This window comes from Pteropus medius, unplaced genomic scaffold (genome assembly GCF_902729225.1).
Source record: "Pteropus medius unplaced genomic scaffold, Ma_sr-lr_union100, whole genome shotgun sequence".
Taxonomy (NCBI): domain Eukaryota; kingdom Metazoa; phylum Chordata; class Mammalia; order Chiroptera; family Pteropodidae; genus Pteropus; species Pteropus medius.
Genome location: NW_024342474.1, coordinates 6,316,070 through 6,330,447, shown reverse-complemented (window position 1 = coordinate 6,330,447; position 14,378 = coordinate 6,316,070). Strand labels below are relative to the sequence as shown.

Below are 14,378 nucleotides of genomic sequence, written 5' to 3'. Positions count from 1 at the left end.
TAATTTTACAATGTCAAGCGTACAGCAGGCCCACTATTTCCTGCTGTTAAAAGCCTACGTACGTGAAGGAAGGGAAAGCAAAACCTAAGCATCAACATAGTTTTATCCCCTTATTGTAAATGGAGTTTCAATAGAATGGCAATACTCTTATAGGGATACTCTTATAAGACTAAAAGGAGCTTTGCAGGGCTATCTACCAAATTTTTCCTATACTGAAAGGCACTTTTTTTTTTACAAGTAGACGTCTCTGAAATGGGCACGTGTCTTACAATGAATGGCATGCCATGGTGTAATGGACAGCATTTTCCTTTCTTAATAGCGCAAAAAATTATGTCACGATTGATGATGTCTTAGATATGATGAAACATGGTAATGCTTTGTCTTACTACCAGGCAAGCTATTCTAGAAATACAATTACTTATTGGTTTTGTGAGAGCCTCTAGATAATAGTAATAAGATAATCGGTGAAGTGGCAGATATTCTGCCCTGAAAACATTTCAGGGCAGAATATCTGCCACTTCACCACAAATGAGCACGAAGGCAGGCTGCTCACATCAAGAAACAAGACAAGTCATGGCTTAAAACTAAGTAACATTCCTCTTTCAGTCCATTCCAGCCCTTCTCACTCTAAATACACACACACACCCTTTATGAGCCACCTTCTCACTTTTAAACTTACACAGCTTTTTATTAGCCTTAGGAAGGGAAATCTATCAGCCACTGGCAAAACTGGAGTTCCCACTCTTTTACTCAATATTTAACTTCTGTTAAATCTTCATTTCGATTTTGTTGACAATAAAGAACTACCCACTTTTCGAAGGTATAGGAAACGCCAGGCTGTCCCACACGTTTGCAGGTGTGCCGCTATACTGGGACACCTCCCACAATTTTTCCAGCACAGCAAGCCTGAACGCATTTTCTGTTGCTTCTCAAGAAAGACTCGGGAGCCGTGGCCTAAAGCCTGGAAATCCTTGAGTCTTTTTAGGAAGAATCTGAACTGCAAAACACATGTCTTTGATATTTATAACCAGTCAAAATAATGCTGGAGTTAATGTTACATCTGTTATGGAAAATCCGACCTACCGAGCTGCCCTGTGATAGAAAGGAACTGCAGGGCTCTGTGGTCTCCATCTTTCGTTTAACTCATGCAAAATTCGAAAGCACGGTTGCCTACGAGAAATAAGGCGTCCTTGTGACTGGCTTCTGAACGAACTCAGCTGACAAGAAACCCAAACGGCAGGCCCAGCTGAAGCATTTTTCCCTAGCCCTGCAGGCTAGCAGGGTCTTTCTAGAATATCAAAGGCAAAACGACTGAACCAACGTGGAGACTCATCCTCCCAGCAGGCCAGGTGCCATCAGACTGTCAGAAGCAAATGTAACCTACCGGGTATGTGGGTTTTCTTCACCTGAAAGTTGATTTTGCCCGAGAGCTTGTAAATTGCAGTTCCCATCTCTGAGCCCCGGCTCTGCTGTGCAACACAGAGAGACAGCTGAGGGTGACAGGCTGAGCAGGCCAGCCCCGGCTGACCTGTGTGACTCAGAGCCCACCAGGAGGCCGGGCCTCCCTCCACAGCCTGGCTTCACGTATTTTTCAACTGGCCACCTGCGTGCTCAGTGGCTCTGCTCATCAGGGCTGTTCAGCTTTCACAGCAGTGTCCGTAAATCAGGTTGGAAGAGGTTAAGGGAGCAGTCAACAGGGTCGATGGGAGACGCCTGTAAGGTGCTCATTAAGGCCTCTGGACACAGTCTTGGCAAGCTGTGTGACCTTTGCAAGTTATTTAACCTCTCTGTGCCTCCATTTTTTCTATAAAATACAGTTGCCTTATCCGTGGGGGATCTGTTCCAAGACCCCCAGTGGATGCCTGAAACCACAGAGAGTACAAAACCCCATATAAACTATGTTTTTTCCTATACGTACATACCTATTTTAAAGTTTAATTTATAAATTAGGCACAGTAAGAGATTAACAACACTAATAATAAAACAGAACAATTATAACAATATACTATAATAAAAGTGATGTAAATGTGGTCTCTCTCAAAATATCTTACAGTACTCAACTTTTCACTTAAGCATTTTACAGCTTCTCTCTGGCGTGTCTGAATTGCCATTATCACTATTCCAGTGTTTTGGGGCCATTATTAAGTAAAATAAGGATTATTTGAACTTGAGAAAAATGAAAACATTTTCAGAGTGGAGTCCACCAGCACTGCAGACCTCTAGATATCAGTGCAATATGGTGACAGTCAATCAGATAACCGAGACAGTTGCTAAGTGACCGATGGGTGGGGAGCACAACCAGTGTGGAATCGCTGGACAAGGGGGTGATCCGGGGTGGGACAGAGTGGTGGGTGCACAATTTCATCACACTACAAAGAACAGTGTGCAATTTACAGCTTATGAATTCTTTATTTCTAGAATTTTCCATTTAATATTTTTGGACTATAGTTGACCAGGGTAACAGAAAACATGGAAAGTGAAAACGCAGAGAGCGGGGAACTGCTGTACTTCCAAGAAGACTAGGAAACCCCACTTCGTGTGATAAATCGGATCAAGATTCTCAGCGTTTGTGGGAAAGGGACTGGGGCAACCGACAGGAATTAAGAGAAGGGAGGGAGGGCTGCTCATTAGCATTCTTTAAACAGGTCCATAAATGGCACTGTTTTTATTTGTACTGACAAGCCGCACTCCATCCTGAGGGTACAAATTGCTGCCTAGTGTCATCCTTGCGAAGACTCCTTCTAAGCATCCTCTCCACAGTGGGCGCACTTGAGGGGTTCCTTCTTGTAGCTGAGCTTTTCTGTCCCTGATCTCCCCCTTTCGTCGACTTTGAGGCATTTCTATCCCTTGGTTAAACGCAAGTCCATCTTCTGGGGAAGGTGGCATTGCTTTACTTTTCTGGCATCCGGAGGCAGAGAGGAGAGTTGATTGCATCGAAGCGAGATCTTGTAGAGGCGGGGGTCAGGAGTTGGTGCAAAGCCCTCAGCAGCACAAAAATAGCATTTCTTATTTTTCAGCTGGCTCTGTCACTGCCCAGCATGTCATCTGGGTTCTCAGTTTTCACATTTGTATAACAAAGGGCACTTCCAGCTGACCTCTAAGGTCTCTGTAAATTCTGATGTCCTCTGAGATTCTCAAATTGGAGTTCGTACAACCTAGGGAGGAAGGGATGGTATGGAATCCATACAAAGCTACAGGCTAAATATGGTTCATCTTTCTGGAGCACTAACATTATTTTCTTTATATATATTAAAACAAAACAGGCAGTGTGATGGAATGGAATTCAAAATTTCCTTTTTTTTAAGAAAAAAATAGTGACAATGGGTGAACGACATTGTGAATGTAACTAATGCCACTAAATTGAATATTTAAAGATGGTTTAAATAGCAACTTTTCTGTTATATGTATTTTTACTACGATGAAAAATTTGAAAAACAGTATTTAGGTGGGCTAGACAGTCCAGAAATAAACCCACACATACTTGATCAACTGATTTTCAACAAAGATAAAAAGGCAATTTAGTGGAGAAAGGTAATCTTTTTAACAAATTGTGCTAGGACAATTGGATATTTTTATGCTTTTTGCACATTTTAAAATAAACATCAATTCATACCTCTCACTGTATACAAGAATTCATTCAAATGCATTACAGATCTAAATGTAAAACCTAAAGTTATAAAATTTGTAGAAGAAAACATAGTAGTAAATTTTTGATATTAAGTTAAGCAAAGATATCTTAAGTAAGATGCCAAAAGCATAATTAATAAAAGAAAGAACTGATAAGTTGGATTTCATTAAAATTAAGAACTTCTCTTTAAAAGACACCGTTAAGAGAATGAAAAGATGAACCACAGATATTTGCAAATCTCATATCTGATAAAGGAATATATAATGAATCTTAAAACTTAATAACTAGAAAGCCAAGAACCCAATCAAAAAATGGGCAAAAGATTTGACCAAACTTTACAAAAAAAAAAAAAGATATACAAATAGCAAATAAGTACATGAAAAGATGCTCAATATTATTAGTCATTAAAGAAACACAAATTAAAACCATAATGCGATAGTGCTACACACCTATCGGAATGGCTAAAATGAAAGAGTGACCATATCAAGAATTGGAGAGGAAAAACTGGAACTCTTTCATACATGTTGCTGGTAGGAATACAGTGGTAGGACTTCTTTGGAAAACAGTTGAACAGCTTTTAAAAGGTTAAATATACATCCACCATATGACCCAGCTACTCCACTCCTACGTATTTACCCAAGAGAAAGGAAAGCAAATGTCCATATGAAGACTTGTACACGAACACTCATAGTAGCTTTATTTTTATTTTTAAATTTTTAAAAATTACTATTGTGGCTGGCTGACCCTTTTCCCTCATGTTTGTGTAGTTCCTTTTTTTCTTTTTTTTCACAGCACTTTTTTTTTTTTAAATAAAAATACAAGAGAACAAATCTACTTTTACTTATTTACTTTCAATAAGTTTAAATCCTTGAGGGGTACAACATTACACAGAGTCTGCATCCAGTGGCCTTAGCAGGAAGGTTGCTTCAGAATTTGGTATGAACCATGCTGCTATTTCCATGGGCAAGAGTTACCTTTCCCCAAATTACCCTGGTTTTGTTCTTTTTGCCACCAGGAGTCGCTATGTCATTCTTTGCCTTGTACGCATAAGCACATCTCTTGCCTAGATAGAATTCAGTTTCATCTGGAGCATAAACACCTTCAATTTTAAAAAGAGCTATGTGCTCCCTCTGGTTTCTGAGACCCTGCTAATAGCAAGCAAAACTGGCCTTGGACTACAGCCTTCCAGATGTATTTGTCGTTTTAGAAGTCCTGTTCCCAGCAAGGCTCCACAGGCTCCAGGATGGTGGGAAGAACATAGCAGCTTTAGCTTGAATAGTCTCAAACTGGAAACAATTCAAATGTCCATCAACAGGGAAATGGATAAATTTTGGTACAATGAAACATGCACTATTCAACAATTTTTAAAAATGAACTATTTTGACAGATACATTATGGATGAATTTCAAAATAATTATATCGCATAAAAGAAACCCGACAAGAGATGAAAAAAAAAATGGCGTAGATGATATAGGTTCTGTTCATTCCTCTGGCGACCAAATCAAAGTTGTCATGGAAACAAGGAGCAGCAGCAAGAAAAAATCGCCTGAGATCTAGATGAACAAACCACACAACTACGGAGAAATCCAAGAAAGCACCCTGCAACGGCAGAAGGTAGAATGGGGCGAGGACGTGGGGCTGCTCCATCCGGAGTGGCTGAGATGAAGGCAGTGGCAGCGGCAGACACCTCTTAAAGGGGCCGCGTCTGCAAGCGGATTTTCACAGTAGCAGACCTGCTTGCTCTGAGCACCAGTGCCCGTTTGGCTGCACACAGGGGACACCAGGGACTTACAGGGAGACAAGTCAGAGTGAGGGCCAACGGGAGACTGGATGGGTACAGAAGTGCCAGCAGTATCCTTTGTTCCCTGTTCAGCCCTCCCCTCTACCAGTGCGCAGGACACAGACCTGCCATAGCAGTGACATCATCAAACTGGATAACAAAGATTCCTCCGCCCAGAGGATTTCCTGAAATCTTGTCTCCCCCAATTCGGGCCCCACCCAAGCCACATCCAGGTGTATCCTCAGCGAGTCAGGTGCTCCCTTGCCAAGACTCACAATGGTGAAGGCAGCTGGCCTCAGTTTCTGGTGTGGACTTTTGAGGCAACTATAAGCACAGCATCTGTGGATTGCTTGCTGAATCTTGACAGGTGGCCCCAGAGGGGCAGAGGCTTGGGCTAAATTTAGCCTGCAGCTGAACCCCTTTCAGGACTGTCCCACTGGACACCTACTTCACAAAGCCACACAAATAAGACCGGGAGCTTTGCTTAGTACATAGAAACAGACACAGAAAGGCAGCCAAAATGGGAAGACAAAGAAGCAGAAACCATATGACAGAACAGAACAGAGTATGTAATGGAGTCAAGTAATCTAACAGATGCAGAGTTCAAAACCTTAGTTATAATGATGCTTAATGAACTTTTGAGATATGTAGAGAACTCCAACAAAGAGATAAAAATGGAAATGGAAATTATAAAAGGGAACCAGTCTGAATGGAGAACACATTATCTGAGATGAGAAGTATATTAAATGGAATAAACAAAAGAATAAACAAAATGAATAAAGAAGAGGATCAAATGCTCTATCTAGAGGACAGGAAAGCCAATTGGGACAACTCAATCAGAATGGCAAGAAAAAAGATGCCAAGACTATAAAAATAATTTAAAGAGAATATGGGACACTATTAAGGCTCTAAATATTCATCTGAATCGCATAACAGAAAAAAATCAAGATGTTGAACAGCTGTTTGAAGAAATAATGATGGAAAACTTCCCTAACTTGGTGAAGGAAATGGACATAAAACCCAGGGAAGCTCAGAGAATTCCAAAAATCAGGGATCCAAAGAGGCCCACACCAAGACACATCATAATTAAAATGCCAAAGAAAGTATATTAAAAGCAGCAAGAGAAAAAGAAATAATTACTAATAACGGAACACCCATAAGACTGGCAGCTGATTTCTCAAAAGAAACTATGCAGGACAGAAGGGCGTGGCAAAAAATATTCGACAGGATGAAGACCCAGGATCTACAACCAAGAATAATTTATCCAGCAAAGCTATCATTTAGAGCTGAAGGACAGATAAAGAGCTTCCCAGACAAAAATAAGCTAAAGGAATTTATCACCACCAAGCCACTATTACAGGAAATGTTGGAGAGACTTCTTTAAGAAGAAAAAACATGTATCAAAACCAGGAATAAAGAATGGTTACAACTACATTCCTATCAATAATTACCTTAAATGGAAAAGAATGAAGTGCTCCAACCAAAAGGTAGAGTGGATGAAAGGATAAGAAAACAAGACCCCTACATATGAAAAGGAAGGGAATGGAAAAAGATATCGCTTTGATGGACCTACAAGGTATTTAAGTCAGACAGAGAAAGATAAACACTATATGATTTCACTTATATGCGGAATTTAAGGAATAAAAAGAACAAACTAATCAAAAACAGAATCACAAATATAGTGGACAATTTGGTGTTGGACAGAGGGGAGCGGGGTTAAGGGGCTGGGAGAATGGGGTGAAGGGTTAAAGAAGTACAAATTAGTAGCTGTTGGATGGTCACGGGGATGGGGAGCACAGCATAGGGAATGCATTTAGCATTAATATGTTGTCTAGGTGGAGGGTCAGAGGAGGGAGGGAGCAATTGGGGCGATCATTTTATTAACTATATAGATGTCTAACCAATGTACTGTATACTTGAAACTAATTAAAATTTAAGAAATAAATTAATTTAAAAAAAAGAGAGAAGGCAAACACCTGAAGAGAGTAAGCAAATTGTTTCTCAGAATTTGGGTTTTCCTCACCTGTAGGATAGAAAATTATAATGATGATAATGGTAAAGGCTGCCCAGGACTTGTTTAGGAATATAATGTCAAATGCTCAGTACTGTGTCTGAGACACTGTAAGTACTCAATAACCAATCATTTTAAATTGTTTTAAAAGACTTGGATTCTGTATTCAAATTCCATCTCTTCCAACAACTGTTTGTGGCTTCAAGCAAGTTATTAAGCTCTCTAGCCTATTAAATGAGAGTGGACTAGCAGACACATAAGATTCAATCCAGCTCTAACATTCAATGGTTAAACATGCTAAAACTTGGGGTATTGACTATAGATATAATTATAGTAGTTGAGAGAATGGAGTGTCAAGAAAACAGATTGGAGAAAGTGTATCAGAAAATACGAAGAGATAAGAGTAAACAGATTGTGGGCAAATTATGGAAAGACCTGAAAAATTAGAAGATATGATTTGCAAAATGTAGTTTCTTGAATAGGTAAATTCATAGACATAGAAAGTAGAATAGAGGTTACTGGGAACTAGGAGGAGAGGGAGTTATTGTTTAATGAGAGTTTTTGTTGTCATGATGGAAGAGCTTTGGGTCGAGCTAGTGGTGGTGGTTACACAGCATTGTGAATGATTAAAATTACAAATATTATGTATATTTTACCACAAACACACAAAAAGAAACCAGACAAAAAAAGAGTCCATATTGCATGATTCCGTTTACATAATATTCCAGAAACTGCAAACTAATCCAGAGCCACAGAAAGCAGGCCAGGGGTGACTTAGGGATGTGGGCAAAAGGGGTGAAAGGGAAGGATTACAAAGGGGCATGAGGAAGTTTTGGGTGATAGACATGTTCATTATCTTGATTGTGGTGATTCCCAGGTTATGGTGTCAAGCTCTTCTGAGCTTGAGAGAAGTGTTTGCAGGGTCTCAGGTAACAGGGTAAATGCAAAAACTTCACCAGGCTGGATTGCCACAAGATATGAAGGTTGAATGTATTGAGATCTATCTCTTCTCTTCGCTTAGCATAGTAATGTTTGGGGTGAACAATCTGTTGGTTAGGTTTCTCTGTATTTTTCCAAACAAACCATATTGCCTATTTTATTGATGAGAATATTCTGGTAGTAAGAAACCTATCTCAAACTGACTTAAGCCAATAAGGGAATTTATTGATGCACATATTGATAAGCACAGAGATACACTACATCCGGGTATGGCTGGATCCAGGAGCTCAAATAAGATCATTGGTTCTTGATCTATCTCCATCTCTCTGCTCTCCTTCCCTCCTTGATAGCTCCGCCCTTAGGAAGGTCTCTCATGGTGGCACGATGACTGCCAGCAGCTCTGGGCCTGCATCTAGAAGACAGAGTGCTTTTTCCTAAGAATTCCATTGACAGATCCAGGATTGACTCTGGTTGGATGGACTTATATTTCTATCTAGGTATTAGAAAATGCTGATTTTCAAGGTTTGGGTCATGTGCCCACCCATTGATAAAATGCAAGTAGGGAAAGAATAGATTTCCCAAAGAAAATCAGATATCCACTAAACCTTCAACTTTAATCCCTGAAAAGAACTAACAATTAACTTAATGTGGTATTTAATTTTATTTCCTGAAAATTGGAAAGTAATTATATTTTGTGTCAAAGATACATAGGATTATGGATGCCCATGATTAGGGACATTTAAGTCCTACCCACTCAGTGATGCAGATTTTCTAACTCCTATTCCTTTTAAGCTGTGGCTTAAAAGCTAATTGTATTTTACTGCATATAATCTTGAATTCAGTCTTGGAAAATGCACGATGAAGTAAAAATAAAAGCTACCCCTGCTGTGCCATGCATTTTCTCTAGATAGTACTTATTCTTCCAGCACCCCTGTAAGAATGTTACAGATAAGGGGACTGATGGTTCAGAAAAGCTAAGTAACATATCCAAAGGTTAAGCCTGCGAGTGGTGAACCCGGCCCACATGATGCTAAAGCTCATGCTCTTAGCTGCTGTTACCACAGGTAAACTTCTGTCAGCAGCTTTAACCAGTCACCAGGAGTCACAGCTGTAGAGGGTCAGTCACAGGGAGCCCCCAGGGCTCAGCTTCTCAGCCTCGCAGGTCCTGTCCTGTGCACTGTTATCCAGCACCCACTCAAGGTCTGTTAGGAAGGAAAGGAGGTGAAGCTACACTTTAAACTTGCTCTTCTGTTAATGCTAAAGGGAGATTTGCTTTGTAGTCAGTTTAATCCAGAAGGGTTATTTCAGTTTCCTAACATCAGCCGAACAAAGCAATGTTCCCTTTTCAGTACATTTCAATGTCTCTTTCAAGAACACTGTAAAGCCAGAGGCCCGTGTGGAGTAAAAAGCACTGGCCTAGTTAGAAGGAGACCTGAATTCCTCTATTTCTAGTTTTTCCAACAATTCCCATGTGACCTTTGAAATCCATTTAACCTCTCTGGGTCTCAGTTTCCATAACTGAAGTTGGATTACATCAGCGTTTTCCAATGGTGGTAAACATACCATAGTGGTTCCTAAAATGAGCGTTTTAAATTTTCAGTAGTTATGTGTTAATTTTAATATGTAAAAAATATAATTATACATCAAATCAATTATTTCTCAGACATCACCTCTTAGGATGACACTAAATAAAAAGAGGAAGTTATTTACTAAAAAATATCAAGTAAATACTAATAGAGGGTTATATACAAATATGGCAAAAATTATGATGATGGCCTGTGAATGGCTGATGTTTGGGAAATGTGAGCTCCTGGTTCACTGATCACTTATTTTGGGCCCAGAACCTTGCACTTTATATGTGTTACCTTATTTAATACTTAAAACAATCCTAAGCAATAAGTACTGTCATTATCATCTTTGTTTTATAGCAGAGGATGCTAGGGCACAGCGTCCACTTACCTGCCAATATATGGCAGAGCCAGGGTCTGATCTCAAGCCAAATTCTTAGGCCTTGTGCTCTGCTGGCAATCTTGGTGGAGTACAAAGGACTCACTGAGCCCCAAAGACAGGATTCTGTAATTCAGCAGACCTCAGATAGACAACGTGAGCATCACCTGGGGAGCTTGCTAAGACTACAGGTTCACGGCCCCTCCTCTAGAAATCCTGGTCCTTAGATTGTAGGCTTGAGGAAATGCAAAATTTCAGCAATCACACCAGGTAATTCTGAAGTGCGTGGACCTATAGTCTCACGTGAGAAATGGCTGCCATTCCAGGACTAATTAGAATAAGAAGTAGCTGCTGAGAGGTGAATCCACAATAGACTCTTCTCCCTTGTTCACCTGGCTTGTTACTCACATCTGAGGCCTTTTGCAGCCTGTGAGACAGCAGTAACTGGCTGATGTCATGTCTCTTTTCAACTGTTCCGCATACACGCATCACAGTGGCAGTAGGAACTGAATGATCTTTATTCTCAAATCTGTTCCGAAAGTAGAGCTCTATGTTCTTCATCTCCCATCCAGTAATAAAAGAAACTCCAAAGCAGAGAACAGTAGGCAAATAGACTTTGAAAAAATTCAGCGTAGGGCCAAACAAATTCTGGGTCTGCACAATCTCACTCATGCTCACCACAGCCACCTGCCATCCCGTTTTCCCCTTTTGCAGCCAAGGCTCATTATGATCACAAGTAGGATGAGTACATGGGGCTTTTAAAAGGCTGAAAAAGAAGTGGAAGGATGTGTAGGACTCTTCCAAAGAGGCATGAGGAAAAGAGATGCTTGCCCCAGGCATGGCTTGTGCTAGTTAGGCTTGCTAAAAAGTTAGGGGGGTCGGTGAGTGGGGTAGGGAGTTTAGGAGGGAGAAGAAAGAAGTGAGGATGCTTTCAGAGCTTCTAAAAAGAAGGAAATGACCTTTCGCTCTATTTCCCTCAGAATCACAATTTAGAAAATAGATAAAAAATGTACATAAATAACTTCGATTCAAAGTATGAAATGGTAACAAGTACTATAAGAGAAGTACAGATCATTTCAAACAGGTATGGAGCAAGTTTGATGAGCAAATGGATGAAAATATTTCAGAACTCTGAGACTGGATGCTCAACAACTGGATGAAGAGGATGTAACGGGAACAGGAGCTCTCCAGTTTTTCAGAGTCCTCTGCATTTCCCATTTTCCTTACACGTGACCCCTTTTGTTCATTTAAGTCATGCCTGAATTCTTACTGGCGTCTGACTGTGCCTATCACCATGATGTGAGTGCCGATGTAGTTATAGCAGATGTGGAGCAGGAAGTGGGTGGAGATGAGACTGGCCATGTGGGCTGGATTGGTGTGGGCTTTGAATGCCACGCAAAGGAGTTTGCACCTTAAAAGTCATGGTTCTCACTGGAGTGTCGGTGCCCTCTTTACACCTTGCATCTTGACATCACTGGGTGTAATGAGGGTTGTTCTTCTGGGAGTGTGCTGTGCATGAGAATGGCTGAGAACCATTCTCATGCTGCAGAATGGCTGTAGAACAGCTGAGAAACATAAGCTGTAAGCAACAGGGAACCACGAAACAGTGGTGGCTTGGGAAGGACACGAGCACATTTGTAGAGACATTACTCTAGGAGAAGCTGGGCGCATGAAGGAAGGAAGGATGATTGAAAATAAGAAGAACGGCTAGAAAGTTACAACAGTAGTCCGGGTGGGACTTGGGACCTACCTCCCCTGACCAGCTTTTCCATTTCTCCCTGAATTGGTCAACTGATCAGCTCAGGCACTGGGGTATACATGGGGCAGGAATCAGCCTGAGGTGCTGAAGCCTACTTTGTTAAAAACATTCGTCTTTGTGCAGTTTGTTTGTTTTTCCTTCTTCATCATCCCTAGTTCATGGTCTTTGGTTATTAGTTTACAAGTGACTCTGGCTCATATGCAAAGTTGGGAGCTGGTCTTCACAGAGAGCTCCTGTAGACAGCTGGCTGGTGCTAGGAAGGAGCAGGCAAGGAGGGAGCTTTTTGGAACCTCTGGAGATAGCTTTATCCATAAGGCAATGCCTGTACAAGGAAGCCCATTCTTGCAAGCAAATGAACAGAAAAAGATTTTCAGAGAAAGAACAGGGCAGCAGTTTTAAAAAAGTGGGCATCTTCCTTTGCCCTGGTATGATCAGTACTGCTCCCCCTATCCCTCCACCCTCCACTTCCCACCCATGGTCTGACAGCCTCGATTTGCGGAATGTCGCTGGTCTAGAAGAAACACTCTATTTCTGGATTCCCAGAGGCGCTCAGCAGCCCAAAGTAGTGGGAGGGGAATGGACGTGAGGCTATCCTTTCCCTGCCTTCCTTCCCAGGGAACCAGATTACCAGGATTAGTTTTCTAAGTGTTTTGTTGCTTCTTAAACCCCTCTTGGGACAGAGAAACTTCTGTATCCCCGACCTCTTTAGCTGAAACCAATTAGGTGGATGGCTGTGGAAATCACAGACAAGGAGATAATTTTGGGGGTGGAAGTGGGGGAGACTGCCAGTCTCTTAATTTCTTGGGTTGGCACTTTTAGTATACAACTTTCACAGTCATTATCACGAATGAGTTCTCAATTCTCTTGGCAAAAAATCTGAGAAGGCAGATCACCTAAACCATCTTATGGCGGCCAGTTCTAAAATTGTTCTTGACAAGAGATTTGATTAGATGCTGTATATATGTGTGCATAAATGTTTGTGCTCTTTTGTGTGCATGCTGGGCTGGGTGGGAGAAGGAGGAAGACTAGGACAGGGGATTAAAAAATTCTAACCACATATTTCAACAAAAGCACTGAGTACATCCTACCACGGGCCTACCACTGCGCTGGTGCCTTGGTAACTAAAAGAAGCCAAAGGCAAATCCCTGTCAATATTTCCCTTTGTCCCCTGGCAGGAGCTGAGATGAAAATAATAGACTTGCCATCTGGAGAACAGAAGTTCAGTTGCAATTTGTTTTTATTTTATACCCTCTCAAAATAAAATAAAATAATAGTTCGAGCCTGGAGGAGATCCATCCCATAACACAGACTTCTTGGCATTTTTGAAGGTGTTCTACTTTGACTGAACTTCCCAGATCAGTCTGGAAAACCATGTCGTAGGATAAACAATGCATTTCTAAAGGCATTTGCTTTCATGCCTACTGGTGTTCCAAAAAAGTTTGCTATTTCTAAAGAATTTATAAGTATGGAATTAAAATGTTGAAGCTTTACAAGTTGAGTTTTGTGGAATTTCAGACTCCCCCTCTCTTCTAGGGATGAATCAACTGGCAAGTAGAATGGCTGCGTTCCCACTATTTGAGGGAAGAGACCCAAGAGGGTTCTGAAGGTGGGTGGGAAGCTCGAACTCAAGCATAGCTGAAACTAAAATTCACTTCCCCTGACTAAGCCACTTCTCAGCTGCATGACCTGGGCAAGTTAGTAAGCCTCTTTGAGCTTCTAAGCTTTTGGACCTCTTTGATTCCTTTTTTGGTCAAAATAAAGTAGGATGGGGAATAACAACACTTGCAGTGTTGCAGGATGGGCTACAGACTCATAGGCGTCACCCAATAAATGGTGATGACCATGATGAAACTTTGGAAAACAGAAGCATAGACATGTGGACACTATTCTTCTTTTGTGCGTATTATATGACCCACATGTAATTTTTCTGTGTCAGATTATCAGGTTAGGGCTTTCAAAATTAAGAGACTTCCTTGACTTTAATAACTATTTCCAGCTGAGGGGAGTAAATGTGGCCTAGTCCACTCACCTTCTCCCTGTTCACAGACCTCTTTCATCAGCAGGATACATCTAGAGACCATGGGGATACTATCTAGCCAGTCAACATCACCTTCACTCATTCTAAAGAATGACCATCTCTAGCTCCCTTGGGCTCCTAAACATTTAATGAATTTTTAATTCTATTGTGCTAAGAACATATAACATGAGATCTATCCTCTTAACATATTTTAAAGTGTACAGTTCAGTATTGTTACCTATAGGAACGATGATATAGAACAGATTTCTAGAATCTATTCATCTTGCATGACTGAAA

The 14,378-nt window shown here is 40.9% G+C and overlaps 1 pseudogene; it reads right to left on the bottom strand.

The window, feature by feature from the left end:
- Window positions 1-4,079: 4,079 nt before the first annotated feature.
- Window positions 4,080-5,044, bottom strand: LOC120604828 (60S ribosomal protein L35a-like; annotated as a pseudogene).
- Between the last annotated feature and the right edge of the window lie 9,334 nt (window positions 5,045-14,378).